Raw genomic sequence first — 5,731 nt, 5'->3', positions numbered from 1 at the left:
AGGGATTCCCGTCCTGAGGCCTCCACTGACTGTGCGTCGCAGCGCGTGCACATCGGGATGTCTGAAAACCTCCCTCATACACCCAAAACACAAATAAAAAATAGAAAAAATACACCATATATTTTTATTAATTTAAATTAAAGTTATTTATGTATTATAAAAACAATATTTTTTCCCAATTTTTTAAAAAGCTTTTTTAATTATGGTTTAAAATAAACTTACCGTAATGCGGAGGGTTTTTAACAATAAAATATGTTTTTTTAATTTAATTTTATTATGCTTTTGTGCATTTTAAACTCTTATGTCTGTAACAGTAGGCTACGAGCCTGCCTTTATCAGGCGCAAAGTTTTCAGGACATCCGCTGGGCAAGATATGGGTAAATACCGCAATCTTGCCCGTGCGAATGTCCTGGATGTGGTGATGCGTTGGATCTGTCGAGCTCCAGCTTGACACATCGGAAAAGCCGGTTTTCAGCACATGTGCATTGTGCGCTGAAAACCAGCTTTTGCAATGCCTTCCCGGGTCCGTACACATTCCGTACAGACCCGGGAGGCCAGAATTTCTGGGCCCTTGTTTTATATCTCGTCCAATTGGAGTCCATGGAAATAAACATGGGAAGAGATGTAAAGTGGGCAGCCGACTCGCTATCACCCGTTACACACCATCGCACAGTCATAATCAAGCCCCCTTACTCAAATAGTGCAAATAAGCAAAGTGAAAATTGCGCTTCAGTAGATGCAGTATAACGTGGATAAATGTGAAGTTATCCACTTTGGTAGGAAAAACATAAGGACAAAGTATTTGCAAGAGGATTTGAGTACAGGAGCAAGGATGTTTTACTACAGTTATACAGGGTCTTGGTGAGACTGCATCTGGAGTATTGTGTGCAGTTTTGGTCTCCTTACCGAAGAAAGAATATACTTGCCATAGAGGGGGTGCAGCACAGGTTCACCAGACTGATTCCTGGGATGGCAGGACTGTCGTATGAGGAGAGATTGGGTCGACTAGGCCAGTATTCACTAGAGTTTAGAAGAATGAGAGGGGTCTCATTGAAATGTATAAAATTCTGACTGGGTTGGATAGACTGGATGCGGGGAGGATGTTTTCCCTGGCTGGGAAGTCTAGAACAAGGGGTCACAGTCTCAGGATACGGGGTAGGAAATTTAGCACCGAGATGAGGAGAAATTTTTTCACTCAGAGGGTGGTGAACCTGTGGAATTCTCTATCACAGAAGGCCAAGTCACTGAATATATTTAAGAGGGAGATAGATAGATTTCTAGAAACAAAAGGTATCAAGGGGTATGGGGAAAAAGTGGGAATATGGTGTTAAGACAGAGGATCAGCTTTGATCATATTGAATGGCAGTGCAAACTCGAAGGGCCAAATGGCCTACTACTGCTCCTATTTTCTATGTTTCTATATTTCTATGTTTCTATGTTTCATCTGCATTTAGTTAAGCAAATGGGTGAGTATTTGGTCTGTGTAATGAGATGCATTTGGGGTTGGGTTAGATTTAGGGTTAGGGTTAGGGTTAGGGTTAGGGTTAGACTTTCCTTTATTAATATATTAACAATCTTATTACATGCAGCTTATCAAAGAAAATCCTGTCCCCAAAGTGACACCTTGGGTTAGTGCTGACTTGCTCTTATAGGCAATAAGATTCCGCGAGGCAACAACTTGCACTTATATGGTGCCTTTATTAATATTATTCAGCAAACATGTGCCCAAATGTCGAATTGTAACGTCAGCAAAGGGCACAGCTAGAGGAAGAATGTCAAAGATGAGAGTTTGGGGCACAATGGAGGACTCAATAATTCGATATATTTCAGGTTACCGAGCCAAATAAGATCATTTCCTGCTCTCTTTTTGATTGACCTTTCCCTCTGAGCATATTAGTGCTGCCAATAAGCATTAGTACAAATAGCGAATCAGTTTTTCGAAACTCTTTTCGAATTCCTAATGGCAAGCGCCTTTCCACAGTTGAGGGATGAAGAGATGAAGTGCTCACAGGCATTTCTGCAGCCAGCTGTGGGGCCCTAAGGCAAATATCCCAGTCTAGAGCCTCAGACGTTGCCCAGTCTGGATCCTCAGACTTTCCCCAGTCTGGATCCTCAGACATTGCCCAGTCTGGATCCTCAGACTTTGCCCAGTCTGGATCCTCAGACTTTCCCCAGTCTGGATCCTCAGACATTGCCCAGTCTGGAGCCTCAGATGGTGCCCAGTCTGGAGCCTCAGACGTTGCCCGGTCTGGATCCTCAGACTTTTCCCAGTCTGGATCCTCAGGCTTTTCCCAGTCTGGATCCTCAGACATTTCCCAGTCTGGATTCTCAGACGTTGCCCAGTCAGGATCCTCAGACTTGCCCCAGTCTGGATCCTCAGACTTTGCCCAGTCTGGATCCTCAGACGTTGCCCAATCTGGATCCTCAGATGTTGTCCAGTCTGGTTCCTCAGACGTTGCCCAGTCTGGAGTCTCAGACATTGCCCAGTCTGGATCCTCAGATGTTGCCCAGTCTGGATCCTGAGACTTTACCCAGTCTGGATCCTCAGGCTTTTCCCAGTTTGGATCCTCAGATGTTGCCCAGTCTGGAGTCTCAGACGTTGCCCAGTCTGGAGTCTCAGACGTTGCCCAGTCTGGAGTCTCAGACGTTGCCCAGTCTGGATCCTCAGATATTGCCCAGTCTGGATTCTCAGACTTTCCCCAGTCTGGATCCTCAGACTTTTCCCAGTCTGCATCCTCAGGCTTTTCCCAGTCTGGATCCTCAGACATTGCCCAGTCTGGATCCTCAGACGATGCCCAGTCAGGATCCTCAGACTTGCACCAGTCTGGATCCTCAGACTTTGCCCAGTCTGGATCCTCAGACGTTGCCCAGTCCGGAGCCTCAGACAGTGCCCAGTCTGGAGCCTCAGACGTTGCCCAGTCTGGAGCCTCAGACATTGCCCAATCTGGATCCTCCGACCTTGCCCAGTCTGGATCCTCAGACGTTGCCCAATCTGGATCCTCAGATGTTGTCCAGTCTGGTTCCTCAGACGTTGCCCAGTCTGGAGTCTCAGACATTGCCCAGTCTGGATCCTCAGATGTTGCCCAGTCTGGATCCTGAGACTTTACCCAGTCTGGATCCTCAGGCTTTTCCCAGTTTGGATCCTCAGATGTTGCCCAGTCTGGAGTCTCAGACGTTGCCCAGTCTGGAGTCTCAGACGTTGCCCAGTCTGGAGTCTCAGACGTTGCCCAGTCTGGATCCTCAGATATTGCCCAGTCTGGATTCTCAGACTTTCCCCAGTCTGGATCCTCAGACTTTTCCCAGTCTGCATCCTCAGGCTTTTCCCAGTCTGGATCCTCAGACATTGCCCAGTCTGGATCCTCAGACGATGCCCAGTCAGGATCCTCAGACTTGCACCAGTCTGGATCCTCAGACTTTGCCCAGTCTGGATCCTCAGACGTTGCCCAGTCCGGAGCCTCAGACAGTGCCCAGTCTGGAGCCTCAGACGTTGCCCAGTCTGGAGCCTCAGACATTGCCCAATCTGGATCCTCCGACCTTGCCCAGTCTGGATCCTCAGACGTTGCCCAATCTGGATCCTCAGATGTTGTCCAGTCTGGTTCCTCAGACGTTGCCCAGTCTGGAGTCTCAGACGTTGCCCAGTCTGGATCCTCAGACGTTGCCCAGTCTGGAGTCTCAGACATTGCCGAGTCTGGATCCTCAGACATTGCCCAGTCTGGAGCCTCAGTCGTTGCCCAGTCTGAAGCCTCAGATGTTTACCTGTCTGGAGCCACAGACGTTGCCCAGTCTGGAGCCTCAGACATTGCCCAGTCTGGATCCTCCGACCTTGCCCAGTCTGGATCCTCAGACGTTGCCCAGTCAGGATCCTCAGACTTGCCCCAGTCTGGATCCTCAGACTTTGCCCAGTCTGGATCCTGAGACATTGCCCAGTCCGGAGCCTCAGACAGTGCCCAGTCTGGAGCCTCAGACGTTGCCCAGTCTGGAGCCTCAGACATTGCCCAGTCTGGATCCTCCGACCTTGCCCAGTTTGGATCCTCAGATGTTGCCCGGTCTGGATCCTCAGACGTTGCCCAGTCTGGAGTCTCAGACGTTGCCCAGTCTGGAGTCTCAGACATTCCCCAGTCTGGATCCTCAGACTTTCCCCAGTCTGCATCCTCAGACGTTGCCCGGTCTGGATATTTAGACCTTGCCCAGTCTGGATCCTCAGACATTGCCGAGTCTGGATCCTCAGACATTGCCCAGTCTGGAGCCTCAGTCATTGCCCAGTCTGAAGCCTCAGACGTTTACCTGTCTGGAGCCACAGACGTTGCCCAGTCTGGATCCTCGGACGTTGCCCAGTCTGGACCCTCAGACATTGCCTAGTCTGGTTCCTCAGACGTTGCCCAGTCTGATTCCTCAGACATTCCCCAATCTGGAGTCTCAGACTTTGCCCGGTCCGGAGTCTCAGACGTTGCCCAGTCTGGAGTCTCAGACGTTGCCCAGTCTGGATCCTCAGACTTTCCCCAGTCTGGGTCCTCAGACGTTGCCCAGTCTGGATCCTCAGACATTGCCCAGTCTGAATCCTCAGACGTTGCCCAGTCTGGATCCTCAGACGTTGCCCAGTCTGGATCCTCAGACATTGCCCAGTTTGGATCCTCAGACGTTGCCCAGTCTGGATCCTCAGACTTTGCCCAGTCTGGATCCTCAGATGTTGCCCAGTCTGGATCCTCAGACGTTGCCCAGTCTGGATCCTCAGACATTGCCCAGTCTGGATCCTCAGACATTGCCCAGTCTGGATCCTCAGACTTTGCCCAGTCTGGATCCTCAGACGTTGCCCAGTCTGGATCCTCAGACGTTGCCCAGTTTGGATCCTCAGACATTGCCCAATCTGGAGCTTCAAACGTTGCCCAGTCTGGATCTTCAGTCGTTACCCAGTCGGGATCCTCAGACGTTGCCCAGTCTGAATCCTCAGACTTTCCCCAGTCTGGATCCTCAGATGTTGCCCGGTATGGATCTTTCGACCTTGCCCAGTCTGGATCCTCAGACGTTGCCCAGTCTGGATCCTCAGACGTTGCACAGTCTGGAACCTCAAATGTTGCCCAGTCTGGAGCCTCAGACGTTGCCTTGTCTGGATTCTCAGACTTTTCCCAGTCTGGATCCTCAGACATTGCCCAGTCTGGAGCTTCAAACGTTGCCCAGTCTGGATCTTCAGTTGTTACCCAGTCGGGATCCACAGACGTTGCCCAGTCTGAATCCTCAGACTTTCCCCAGTCTGGATCCTCAGACTTTGCCCAGTCTGAATCCTCAGATGTTGCCCGGTCTGGATCCTCAGACGTTGCCCAGTCTGGAACCTCAAATGTTACCCGGTCTGGATCTTTAGACCTTGCCCAGTCTGGATCCTCAGACATTGCCCAATCTGGATCCTCAGACATTGCCCAGTCTGGATCCTCAGACGTTGCCCAGTCTGGATCCTCAGACTTTCCCAAGTCTGCATCCTCAGACGTTGCCCAGTCTGGAACCTCAAATGTTACCCGGTCTGGATCTTTAGACCTTGCCCAGTCTGGATCCTCAGGCTTTCCCCAGGCTGGATCCTCAGACGTTGCCCAGTCTGGAGCCTCAGACATTGCCCAGTCTGAAGCCTTAGACGTTGCCCAGTCTGGAGCCTCAGACGTTGCCCAGTCTGGATCCTCAGATGTTGCCCAGTCTGGCTCCTCAAACGTTGCCCAGTCTGGAGCCTCAGACGTTGCCCAGTCTG

This window comes from Pristiophorus japonicus, chromosome 3 (genome assembly GCF_044704955.1).
Source record: "Pristiophorus japonicus isolate sPriJap1 chromosome 3, sPriJap1.hap1, whole genome shotgun sequence".
In the NCBI taxonomy this organism is placed as follows: Eukaryota; Metazoa; Chordata; class Chondrichthyes; family Pristiophoridae; genus Pristiophorus; species Pristiophorus japonicus.
This window is presented reverse-complemented; position numbering follows the sequence as displayed.